The 14,072-nt window shown below is 43.9% G+C and overlaps 1 protein-coding gene across 1 annotated transcript in view; it reads left to right on the forward strand.

Annotated features, from left to right (window-relative positions):
* Window positions 1-14,072, forward strand: part of BCL2 (BCL2 apoptosis regulator) — a 108,995-nt gene that overhangs the window by 66,896 nt on the left and 28,027 nt on the right. The gene's annotated exons all lie outside the window — the stretch shown is intronic.

Here is a 14,072-nt window from a genome sequence, read left to right on the forward strand (position 1 = left end):
AGTTCTTAACCTGAGGTACTATTTCTGGGTTAGCGGAGTCTGTAACCTGAAGCGTCTGTAACCTGAAGCGTCTGTAACCTGAGATACCACTGCATAATAATAACATCAGTAAAGACATCTGCATTTCCAAAACACGCCCCCCCCAAAAGAGCGCATGTGAGTTGGGAGCAGGGCTTGGCACTGTGATCCTCTCCCCTCCTCACGCTCATTCACTGTATGCGCCATAAATGTATAAAGCGTGCTAAAGCCACTTCCCCAAGGCCACTGAGTGAATTCATGGCTGAGGTGAGATTCAAAAAACCACAGACTTCCTGGCTCACAGTTCATTCTCTTTAACTCTCTGCTGTACTACGTACGTACTTAAATTAAAGCAGGATGTTAACCTGATATATATATATATATATATATATATCCACACACACACACAAACACACACATCCCTCCACCCCTCCTAATTCATTCATCTCCCAGGTGTTCAGAAAAGCAGAGGTTGCTAGGTATTCTCATCATGCCCTATCTCAAGGTATTGATCAGTTCCTGCAATCTCAGCCTTATCTGTTTGCTCAGCAACGAATCTCTTTCATTCACACCAGCGACACACAGGAACTGAATGGATCCTACAGTACAGAAAAACATCAGTCGGCTATTTAAAACCCCCCCTTTTTTTTTTGACACTTCATTTGAATCCTCTTTGGTTTCCATAAGAGGGACGTGCCTGCTTTGCTTGACATCAGAAACCATTCCCGCCCACCAATTGTGTCTGTGGGATGGTTACAATATGAAAGATGTTAACTGTAGGAAAATGTAGTCATACACTGAACCAGGTGGGGATGCATTTCTTTTCGTGACAGAATGTATGCAGAAAAAAGGGGGGGTGAGGACAGAGCACAATAGGGGAAGAGGAAGCAAAGAGGTGCTGCCCTAGAAACATGCATTGTACCAAATTTGATGGCCTTCTGGTCTCAGACACAGTGTGTCCCGTTGGTAAAAGGTAAAGGTAAAGGGACCCCTGACCATTAGGTCCAGTCATGACTGACTCTGGGGTTGTGGCGCTCATCTCGCTTTATTGGCCGAGGGAGCCAGCGTACAGCTTCCGGGTCATGTGGCCAGCATGACTAAGCTGCTTCTGGCAAACCAGAGCAGCGCACGGAAACACCGTTTACCTTCCTGCCGGAGTGGTACCTATTTATCTACTTGCACTTTGACGTGCTTTCGAACTGCTAGGTTGGCAGGAGCAGGGACTGAGCAACGGGAGCTCACCCCATCGCGGGGATTCGAACCGCTGACCTTCTGATCGGCAAGTCCTAGGCTCTGTGGTTTAACCCACAGCGCTACCCGCGTCCCTGTCCCATTGGTAGCTTGCTAAGAAAAGCCTTCGAGAATGGCCCACCTTTGAGTATACATCCTTCTTCTTCTATAATTGCCAGTTCTCCATCCCTCCATTATCTGATCTTTTCGAAATAGAAATAAAATAATAATAGTAATAATAATACTGATGGTTCCAGGGATGGAATCAGGGTCTCTCTTGTGCGCAGAAGGCTTGCAGGTTCAACCTCTGACTTCTTTTATTTCTCATTTTTGTTAAAACAAAACAAAAAGGGGACCAGATAGTAGACAATGGAGAAAAAATCAGTGCCCGAGACCCTGATGAGCTGCTATCAATCAGCGTAGGCAAGTCTGCCATGTGGGCAAATAGTCTCACCTGCTAAGGCAACTTTCTGTGTCCCTCTAGTTTAAATTCAACCCCTATTCCCTACCAGTTGTTTGTAGTGAGAAAAACATTGGATCTCCAAGGGACCTGTATGTGTGGTTTAAAATACAGTGGTACCTTGGGTTACATACGCTTCAGGTTACATATGCTTCAGGTTACAGACTCCACTAACCCAGAAATAGTACCTCGAGTTAAGAACTTTGCTTCAGGATGAGAACAGAAATCATGCTCCGGTGGCATGGCAGCAGCAGGAGGCCCCATTAGCTAAAGTGGTGCTTCAGGTTAAGAACAGTTTCAGGTTAAGAACGGACCTCCGGAACAAATTAAGTACTTAACCCGAGGTACCACTGTAAAAGCTAAAATGGGTGAAAGCTGCTAACGTGCAGTTCTTCCTCTTCCTTCTTCCTTCTTTCCCAGTATCAAGACTTCGGGCAAAGAAAATGTGATTGGCTAGGAGTCCACTAACACCAAGCTGATTCTAACAGAACCAGAAAAAACAGTGCTCAGAGAAGCTTCTTTTTATTTCATTTTACTCAATATAAATTCAATTAATAATAATAATAATAAGCATAAATCTTAGACTCCACTGACTTTAGGTATTTGAAGTATTGCAGGGATTGTCCCTGAAGCTCATGGTATGCATTAAAGATTCTCAGTTCATTGACTTCACAGGAATGACTCCTAAATTGGACTTTTATGAAACTGAAATGTTAGGCAGTCATCCCAGTGCAGCAACTCTGGTGTGTGTCTGGAGCACCACCCATCTGCGAAGGCTGCTCTGTTCATTCCAGTGGGGGCACAGCTATGGATGGTCCTTTGTATGATGGAACCAGTTGCCCTTTGTTGACATAAATGGGGCACCCCATATGTGTAAGTAGCTTCCACATGAACACAAAAGGAAGTACAGCTCATCAGGGCGGTTGACTAGATTTTACATTCTTTAGTACTGTAAAAATTTATATCTAATCATGATTGTGAGTAAAACATTGGTCAGAAAAGACCTGCGTGGTTGTTAAATTTGTACCACATAGCATTTCTGGTTTAACGGAGTGTCTTTGGCATACTTTTGTCTACATCATGAACCAGTTGGAAAGAATTCTTTTCATGTTTAAGGATTTGATTCAATTAAAAAACATTGCTTAAGTTGGGGTTTTGCTTTAATTTATTTTATTGAGTCCAGCTGACTGGACTGAATATTGTTAACAATGGCACTTCCTCTCTTCGACATAATGTAGCATTTTAAGTAGCTAAACCACATGTGGATCCAATCAAATGTTGTCTCATTCCCATTCTTGTGGGAATGGGTATGCCCTTCTACAGAACAATACGCTATATATATACTCACAATTGTCTTTGCTCCTCATTCCTACAGACTTTGTATATACAAACCCACACATTCTACTGCAGCTTAGCTTGTGCATGGTTTTAGTTTAACCTTTTTTCTTTTCTTTTTTTACACCAAATATGTTATGTTGTAGTAGCCACAACATGTCCTTAGGCAAGCTGCTATCTCTGACCCAAACCCTCATTCCCTACATCAAGAATTTTGGGATATTTGTACTCCAAAATTCATAGTATTCCAAAATTCATAGTAGGGCAATGCCTTTTATTAGGCTAACTAATGAGCAGTCTTCTAAGTTCTTTTGAATTCTTCACAAGGGTAGATGTTGAGCAAAGCAGGGAGTGGGGAGGAGAAGAGTTATAGAGAGGTACAGTGGTACCTCGGGTTACATACGCTTCAGGTTACATACGCTTCAGGTTACAGACCCCGCTAACCCAGAATTAGTGCTTCAGGTTAAGAACTTTGCTTCAGGATGAGAACAGAAATTGTGCTCCGGCAGCGCGGCATCAGTGGGAGGCCCCATTAGCTAAAGTGGTGCTTCAGGTTAAGAACAGTTTCAGGTTAAGTACGGACCTCTGGAACGAATTAAGTACTTAACCCGAGGTACTACTGTATTTAAATTGTAAGGTCTGCATTGGTGGTACATTCTATCCAACCACTACCTAATTCAGGTTCTGTTGACTTTTCCCACTTAGTACACCACCTAAAATTAATCTCAGAGGGTGGTATTCAGCTAAGTTGTACCAGGAAGTGCACCAGACAGCCAGACAGGGAGCACAGAAGAAATACCCGTCTGTAGGCCCTTTAAATACTGTAGTTCTCAAAAAGTTGTGGAGCCCAGAAGACATGGACTGGATGCAGAAGCTCAAAAGGCTTCCCTCCACCTTGATTCTTGGTCAGAACAAGGTGTTAACTCTGGTGCTGCCTTGGGGGTTCCTCTGCACGACCAGAACAGCATAATTCACCATCAAAATCTCTAACTTGTCTCTGTTCTGCTTCTGATTATTGGCCCCCATCCAATCTGTTCCTTTTTCTCAAGACACCTGTTCTGAACACATTGCGCAATGTAGTTCAGATAAAGCTCCACTGATTTCAATGAGAGAAGTGCAAACCCATCCTTACATTTTCATTCAAATCAGTGGGACTCAACTGCTGCAATCCTGTGCACATTTACCTGGCCACGAGTCTCACTTGGCCTAGCGGGAGTTACATCTGAGCAATCATAGATAGCATCATGTTGAAAAGGGGCTTACATTTGCTTAGATTTTGCCCATTGTGAGATCCTTAACATTCTGTGGAATAGGTAAAGTCAATCCCCAATGATACGGTAGGTTTTTTTTTTTTAGTTTACATTGGACCACTTTCTCCTGTGCTGAAATCCTATTTTAATTTGGGCTCTATTGTGAATTGCATGCATGCATCCACACCCCCACACACCACATATGGGTGAGGGTTTCATGTACTGTATTTTTCCATGTATAAGACGCCCCCTATTTTGGGGGGTTAAGAAAATGGGGGGAGATTGCCCCTGCATATAAGACTACCCTCCCTTTTTTAACATTATTTTTTAATTAAAAAAAACAACCCTAGTGTTATACACGGAAAAATATGGTATTTGTTTTCCCCTAATGCTCATTATGTTCTGAGTTTATGAACCACAAAGCAACCTCATGCCTTTCCTTCTGAAATGAAAAATAATCCTAACTTACAGAAACGGGTGAGGGAAATGTGTACTGGTCATAGACACGTCATTTGCAAATCTAGATATGTGTCTGCTGCTTCCCCGCTAATCATATGATCTCATAAAACTACAAAGTTCCCCACGGTTAGGTGCTGTCCCCAGAGAAGCAACAAGAACATCTAAGAGAATGGCTGCTTCTAGTGTTACCCTATGGTAAAGGTAAAGGTAAAGGGACCCCTGACCATTAGGTCCAGTCGTGACCGACTCTGGGGTTGCGGCGCTCATCTCGCTTTATCGGCCGAGGGAGCCGGCGTACAGCTTCCGGGTCATGTGGCCAGCATGACTAAGCCGCTTCTGGCGAACCAGAGCAGCACACCGAAACGCCATTTACCTTCCCGCCGGAGCAGTACCTATTTATCTACTTGCACTTCAACATTCTTTCAAACTGCTAGGTTGGCAGGAGCAGGGACCGAGCAATGGGAGCTCACCCCGTCGCGGGGATTCGAACCACCAATCTTCTGATTGGCAAGTGCTAGGCTCTGTGGTTTAACCCACAACGCCACCCGCATCCCTACCCTATGTTGAGTGTATAATGAATTGTTACCAGTGAGTAAAGCAATTGTATGGCTTCCTTTCCCCCCCAAAGTGAAGAAAAGTGAAAAAAAACTGGACAGTATATGGCTGTACCCAACTAACTTCCACAGACAGCGGACCCATTGAACTTAATGGACCTAAGTTAGACATGTCCATGAATTTCAGTGCATCCTGCTCTGACTATGACACGCAGTGGGTTTTTTCCACCAATGGGTACTCAAGGGTAGGTAGTACTGGCACCTCTTTTTGTTGTTGTTGTTAAAAAGTGTGGCACTTACTGTAATAACTTAATGGTGAGTACTGGCACCTCTTTTTGTAGGGGAAAAAAGCAGATGCACTGAAATTCATGGACATGTGGGTTGTATGACATTAGATACAACCCACAGTTTGTAAAACAATAAAAATAAAATGATTCAGTACTATGTATAAGACATCTAGGGCCACCTTGCCCACCATGCTTCACTCTTAGTGGCAGCTGCAGCAGTGGGCATCTTTGTGGGCAGGCACGGCAGCGGTGCACATGCCGAGGAGATACGGATCTGCTGCTCCTCTTGAACCGCCGTCTGAGGCAAGGGATTCACCTCGGCTATTGGGTGGGCCAGCACTGCTCCCAGGAGGTGCAAGTGTGCGGTGAAATTGTGACCTGGTTGTGCTTGGACAGACAGCAGACCAAGCAGTTACATGCCCTCTGTTACCCAGCTAAGAAGAGTTTGGACTTGATATCCCGCCTTTCACTCCCCTTAAGGAGTCTCAAAGTGGCTAACAATCTCCTTTCCTTTCCTCCCCCGCAACAAACACTCTGTGAGGTGTGTGAGGCTGAGAGACTTCAGAGAAGTGTGACTAGCCCAAGGTCACCCAGCAGCTGCATGTGGAGGAGTGGGGAAGCGAACCCAGTTCACCAGATTACGAGTCCACTGCTCTTAACCACTACACCACACTGGCTAATAGTTGTTTGTACTGACCCTTCAGTTCAACTGGTAGGGAACCTACCGTGGATGGTCAGAGCTGTAGCAGCTGAGCAACACTTGAAGGGTCATAGGTCTCCAGCCCTGTTGTGCCCAGTTTTGGTAAATCAGTTTAGCATGAATGAAAGGCCAGCGGAGGCATCAGCTCAGTGCTCAGTATAGAGAGCTTGCAAGGGTTTGTTAAAATGATGCAACAGCTGTTCCCTTGTGATTTTTTTCCAGTTAGGTTAACATCCTTCCACTACTGATTATCTGATTATATTTCCTGTTGGGAGGATGCAAAAAAGAAAAGAAAAGAAAAGAAATGTACCAGAGACTAATGTCTATATGTATGTTTTATAGCTCCCTTCGTCGGAGGATCGTAGGGCAGTTTACGGCATAAAAACACAAAAATTCATAATGACAAACAAAACATTACCCACTTTAAAAGGCCATTGATTGCTTAATTAGCCAAAAGCCTGGGAGAAGAGGGATGTTTTCGCCTGGCAGTTATCTGCTGCTGCTTGTCTCCCCTTCTTCTTTTTCTTCTGAGTGTCTGCTAACCCACATGTTTATAACAGCAAAAGTCGCACCATGGATGATTTAGCAAGGCAGAATGGGGTGAGTGTTTGTTTTAGAGAAGCACAGCAGCTGCATTTAAGAAAGTACGTATTGCCTAGGGAGATAATTGGTGCGATACTTGGTTACTAAATTGGGCCCACGCAGGGATTTCACCAAATGCAAATGAGACAATGCACAATACGTATGAGTCAATGTGTGTCCTCTATGCTTTCAATGTTCAGGGGTGGAAGGCGGCTGGTGATGGAGCTGACCTTTCAAAGCAACACATTTGAAAACCACATTGTTATGATCACCAGAAGTTCCTGAGGGGCTCTTCTGAGAGACAGGCTAGGACATTGCCTTGCTTAGATGTGTTGCTGCAGTGTGCAGCCTTTCTTGAGAGCCAGTGTGGTGTAGTGGTTAAGAGCGGTGGATTTGTAATCTGGGGAACCGGGTTCGCGTCTCCGCTCCTCCACATGCAGCTGCTGGGTGACCCTGGGCCAGTCACACTTCTCTGAAGTCTCTCAGCCTCACTCACCTCACAGAGTGTTTGTTGTGGGGGAGGAAGGGAAAGGAGAATGTTAGCCGCTTTGAGACTCCTTTGGGTAGTGATAAAGCGGGATATCAAATCCAAACTCTTCTTCTTCTTCTTTCTCTGCAGCAGACCTGGTTTCTTACAGGTCGTTGTTTGTTCTGTCTCACTTCTGGCAGTGGCTCTTTTGGAGCTTTAGACAGGTTCCCCTCCCCCCCCCCCCGCCCCCAGTCTTATCTGAAGATCCCAGGGAACTTTTTGCAGGAAACGCATATACCCTTCCACTGAAATGCAACCTTCTTCTCATAAATAAGGAGTTTTGTAAGGAAGGGAAGATTTCCTCTAGGGCAGCTGTGAGGAACCTTTGGTCCTCCAGATGTTCCTAAACTACAACTCCCATCAGCCCCAGCAAGATTCAGGGATCATGGAAGTTGTAGTTCGGCAACATATGGGGGGGGCAAAAGGTTCCCCACACCTGCTCTAGGGAATGCTAGGAATGAATTTTATTGTTCGTTTTTCAAATTGTGGGGCCAAATAATAGATGATGTGCAGGTATGTGAAACAAAACTTGGAAGGCTGGATTTAGGAGTGGGGAAAGAAAGTGCTTAGCATGCTCGTTTATGTGCAGGGGTTGGTTTGCAGCTGGGGAACATCACATCATGTGATCCCCCTCCTCTATCTGCAGTTGGGGTGATTCAGCTGGCAAAACCACATGGTGGGTTTGATGCACAGAGGATGTTGAAGGCAGTCTCCACATAGCGATTGTACTGCATAGAAAGACCCTCAAGCAGCTTAAACATAGCATGAGAAAAGCACACCTTTATCAGACCAAGGAAACATCTAGCAGCCTTCACACACCATTTCCAGCAATGACCAGCCTTTAGAGACCCCACAACTAGGGCATGAGGGCAACAGTCCTTCTTTGTTGTGTCTTCTCCACTGCATGACTGGTGTTCAGAGGGACTCTGTCTCTGAATATTTCACTTTTGTGGATAATGGCCATCTAACCCAAGCCTTCAGTGGATCTGTGTCATCTCCCTTTACATTCAGCAAAGGCAGTGACCACCGCCACATCTTATGGCAACCAATTCCTTAATTGGTGGGAAAGTCTCATTTTTGCTCTCCACCAAATCTACTAACAATCAGTTTCAATGGGTGATCCTGAACTCTAGTGCTGAGTGAGAGAATGCATTCTTTCTCCCTTTCTCCCTACCAATCCCTACAATTTTATAAAGCTCTATCCTATCTCTGCTTAGTCATCTTTTTCTCCACCATGGCAGTCACATTTGCCACAAAGAAATGGGCATTACAATTTTCACGGCAGAATCATAAAAGCATGAACAATAGAAAAACACCCTGGAGCCCTTGTGTACATGTGGAGGGGAACTATGATCCAGTCAGGGTTCCTGCGTACATGCATTTCTGGTAGTGTTCCTTTCATTCGTACTTCATGTATTCACTGTAGGAAACAGTGTGGACCTCTGGCGAACACAAGAGTTTCGCGAAGCATGGAAGTGCTTTGAGATTGATGTAAAGCTGTCCATTGAATGCCTAAAGCTTAGCTCATGAGAATAATGTAATTTCACCCATGCATATGTGATTACTGTGCCCCCACAATTCTAATTTCTCAATAAGTATTTATAGTCTCCTACACATCCCAGGTGGAATACAAGCAAAAGATTTCAAGCAAGTGACCCAAACAGGAACAAAATCTCCCTTAATGTTTGACATGAGTAGCCTCCAAGAATGACTTCTGCTTGCTTATTGATAGCACCCTGTTTTAAATACAGCAACTAGTTGAATTATAAGAGAGCAAGACTCATAGCTGTGTAAATTAGGACTGGATGATTGGCCAAGGCAGTTCTGAAATATACCAGCAGCTGAATTTTGCATCAGTGCGTAAGAATATAAAAGGCCAAAGACCCATCTAGTCCGGCTTCCTGGTCTCACAGTAGCCAACCAGATGTCTCTTGGGAAACCCAAAAGCAAGACCTGAATACAGCAGCACTCTCCCCAGTTGTGATTCCCAGCAGTTGGTATTCAGATGCAACACTGGGAAGTTTACCAGTTCAGTGCGAATCCATCAACCATGGATTCTAAAAGAATACCACTTCCCTCTTTGACCCAAGAAACCACAGTGGTCTCCTTGAAGTCCTCATTCACCAAACCATCCCACATGAATCCTTAGAACCTTTACTCATCCGTGCTTTCCCATGCCAGTTGGAAGAGTTGCAACCTTCAAATCAGTCTGGTTCAAGCAACTTAAATCAGCCCAAACATGTCAGATACACTGAAAGGGAGAGCAAGCAAACACAAGGAATCAAATGCAACAGTTAATATAGTTTGTTGTGGCCAGAGGGGGGGGGGGGGCTTTTTTTTAGGCTTGTTTGCAGACATGGGAATCCCCTAGGTTGGTATGCAGCAATTTGCAAATTAGTTCAGGCAGTTTCATTTTTTTTAATGACAAATCAGCCTTTTAAAATACTCTCATTTTGAAACTAGAAAGACTGCTAATATAAGTGGCTGCTGGAAATTCCCCTTTTTCAGATACTCTAATTTACCGTGGTTACTTGTTGCACTGGTTTCACTACAAAAACAAATCACTTATTAACATGATCTGCTCTGGTAAAAAAATTAAATGGGCTTCTTTCTGGTGTTTCTTTCCAACATACTGCATTTCTTTAAAACATTGTGAGCAAAGTTAAGCACTATTAAGCCCCATTGATTACAGTGGAAAGCATGCCGGCCTGTGAATCGCTTGACTTTTGAAGTTAATGAAACTTAAAAGTACTTAACTTTGACCAGATCATAGCCTTAAAAACAACAACAGTAATAATGCTATAATAATGAACGCGTGTTAAAGTACAAAGTGCAATGTGAAACTGGGGCAGGTTTAAAATGCATCACCTTAGCATATGGCAAATGTGTTTATTGAATAAAAACACATCCATCTGGACGTGCCTGTTGTCAGCCAGTTGCTGCCTGTTACCACCCACTGTTTACTCAGAAACACTCGCCCTAGTTCCTGACCCAAATCGTAAATCCAGGTTAAACAGATACATCTTCTGGCTCTTTCTCCTGTGGGTGCAAAAATCAGCTTGGTGTCATACCTTCAAACCAGACTTTGGTTTTAAATTAGCTAAGCAACCCAAACACCTTAGCATTAAAGCAACATCTTTTTAAACATTCAAGGCAGATACATTATCTCAGTTATGTTCAGTTAAGATGATGATAATAGTGATGATGCTGGATGCTGATGGTGCTGCTGCTGCTGATATAATCCTTCCCACATTGATGCAGGTTCTGAGTTTGAGTTAAAAACCTGCCCAAGACCACCCAGTTAAGTTCATGTGGCTGGAATGAAAATTGAGGTAGCGATTTATGGACTCACTTGGGATGGGCAACTAAAGACCTACCTGATGTCATACCCCCCTGCTGCCCAACAACCAGAAGTCCCTTGCATAGCTCATGATCCAGTGTCACACATGTCATTCTGCACCTCAGCCGATTATTTTTTAGAGTATAAGACATGGGCAAAGGGCTTTTCAATCCCCTTCCCCAGTGGTTCCATCAGAGTCCTTCCTTTACACACCTTTGCCTTTGTGCAAGCAAAGACCCAAAACATTGGTGGGAAGTTGAGGTACCTAAAGGAAGAGCTCTTCCAGGTCTCTGCTGGTGTCCACACTGGTCAAAGTGTCCTTTGGAACATAGGAGACTGTCGTCTATATGGACTCCTTGTTCTGTATAAATACCACCATGGCTATCTAACCTGCTACCCTCCAGATGTTCTGGAGTACAATTCCCACCATCCGTTGTTTCTCAATCTTGGGTCTCCAGCTGCTGTTGAGTTACGACTCCCACCAGTGGTCAGGGATGATGGGAGCTGTAGTCCAACAGCAACTGGAGATCCAAGATTAGGAAACCCTGCCAGTGACCATGCTGGCTGCAGATGACGACAGTTGTGGTCCAAAATATCTGGAAGCATTGGCTACAGCATGGACACTACAATCCCTCTTAATGTTTCAGATTTTGGGAGTTCATCTGTGCCAGCAGCCAATGAGGCTGCTCCTTGGCCTACTTCATTTCAAATATGGCTTCTGTTTAAAATCTGTTGCTGGCCAGAGGCTCTTAGGAACTGTGCAACTCCTGCTCCCGTGTGCGTTCTTATTAGTCTATATAAAATCATAAAGCACAAATGAGCATTCTTAGCAGCCTGTGAAGTAACTTAGTGGTCAGATTAACGGAACTGTAGATAACAGCAATGATCCAAAGATTTGCATGTATGATTGCTGACAGTTGCATCTTTGGGAAAGGAGGCAGGAGGCTTAATTCAACATATACCACCAAATTAATTAGCTGTTCTCAAGACTAACAAAGTTGGTGATCTGCCTGGCATTCCATACGCATTTTGCCTGTTCTGTAAACACAAATGGGGGAGGCATCATCTAGTCCTTTGCCTCAAGCAGCAAAACATCTTGGACTAACCCCGCACTCCTGAAGAGGACATACAAAGATCTATGCATCCTGATAAATACTGTACCTATTTTCAACAGGTGGTTACATGAAAATACGTTTCCATTTGGCCAGGAAGGTGAAAAGAGTTATGCTGATGCCCTCAGTGGAACTGTGTCACATTTTAGAAATTCTAGAACAGTATCCCCTTCCCTTCAGCTTTTCATTTGCAACATGCAAAGCAAGTGATGAATTTAACTTTCAGAGTTCCAGTCCGCAGTAGCTTTTCCCCCTGGTGCTGCTGCTTCTGTCTGGCAAAAGCACTTGATTCACATGATACATGCCCCAGCCTGCAGTGATGCTATCACTTTTTCTTCTGAAATTTCTCAGACTGCTGTTAAATTTGCTGCATACTTGAGCTGTTGATCTCCATGTGATCTAGCCACCTGCGAATACTGCTGTTTTCAGTGGGGGGTGGGTTTGATTCTGCAGAACTCCTGTTTAGCTTCCGTGGCATAGTTATCCCAAACTATCCTATGGCAACCTTTAAGGTAATACAGTGGTGCCTCGCAAGACGAAAATAATCCGTTCCGCGAGTCTCTTCGTCTAGCGGTTTTTTTCGTCTTGCGAAGCAACCCTATTAGCGGCTTAGCGGATTAGCGCTATTAGCGGTTTAGCGGCTATTAAAGGCTATTAGCGGCTTAGCGGCTTAGAAAAAGGGGGGAGGAGCGAAAAAAATCGCAAGACTCGCAAGACGTTTTCATCTTGCGAAGCAAGCCCATAGGGAAATTCATCTTGCGAAGCGCATCGAAAAACGGAAAACCCTTTCGTCTAGCGGGTTTTTCGTCTTGCAAGGCATTCGTCTTGCGGGGCACCACTGTACTGCGGCTTGAGCTTTTGTAGGCACCAGATGAAAAGAAAAGAAAAGAAAAGTTTTTCCTAGAGTTATCCAGTTGTGTCTTGTGAAACCATTATGATTCTTTGCTTCCCTCGCTTTCCTATCTCTATGGAAAATGTTTCAGACATGCATGGCTTTTAATGGGCAGAAATCTTTATCCAGTCTCCCAAACCGAATCTAAATTTATTGTCCATGGATGTTGTTTTCTGTCTCTACAGGTGCTTGCAGTGCAGACAGTGATATAATCATCTTTATGAATGGTTAATTAGCTGCAAAGAATGAGTGTAATGTTTTGCATTTTGCTTCCATGATTAATGCCGAATGGAGGGGGAAAGACTTGGCAGAACAAACACATCTTTTGTTGTAAGTTGTGCAGAACAATGCTGCCAGGCAGATCATTTTTTCCCCTCCTTTTAAGGTATCCGCTGTTATTCCTTGTCTAAATTAGATTCTGAAGTGCTTCCATTATATCGCTGCCCATCTGAGTTCACAAATAGCTTTCTGTCCTTGTGAAATACGAAACACATTAGTTAATTGAATGGAATGCTTGATAGCGGACTGCAAAGAACAAACTTGGCATTATAATAAATTCGCAGCGAGCATCAGAAACCTGAGAATCGCCTTGTTGAATCAGACTAAGGTCCTTGCAGTCCAGGGATGCGTAAACTGTGGCTCTCCAAAAGCTGGGCTCTTAATTCCATCAGCCCCAGACAACGTAGCCAGTAGAGAGGATGGGAATTTAGGGACCATAGGTTTCCATTCCTGATGTATGCCAATGTTCTGTTTCCACAGCAATACAAACACAACACGTGGGCTAATAGTTAGCAGGAAATATATAATAGAATAATGATATCATTCAAATTACTCTATCTAGTGAGCACTGATCCTTAGCATGAATCTTACTTACATATTCTGTTGCAAAATATTGGCTGATGAAGACTATTATGAAACAGTAGTATCATTCCGGAGACACTGTCCTTTTGAGGCTTTTGAGACGTCTTCCTTTGAAACTTTTGAAAAACTATTGAGAGACTTTACTTTTGAAACTTTTGAGACGTCTTCGGTTGAGACTTTTGAAAGACTATTGTGAGACTGTCCTGTTTTGAACACACAGCTTGACGGTCCTCGCTTTGTTGTTGTTGTTGTTGTTGTTTAGTCGTTTAGTCGTGTCCGACTCTTCGTGACCCCCATGGACCAGAGCACGCCAGGCACTCCTGTCTTCCACTGCCTCCCACAGTTTGGTCAAACTCATGCTGGTAGCTTTGGGAATACTGTCCAACCATCTTGTCCTCTTTCGTCTCCTTCTCCTTGTGCCCTCAATCGCTACTACTCTTGTTATATTGTATATATAAACTTT

The sequence above is a fragment of the Podarcis pityusensis genome (genome assembly GCF_964106645.2).
Source record: "Podarcis pityusensis genome assembly, chromosome: 7".
NCBI classification, from domain to species: Eukaryota; Metazoa; Chordata; class Lepidosauria; order Squamata; family Lacertidae; genus Podarcis; species Podarcis pityusensis.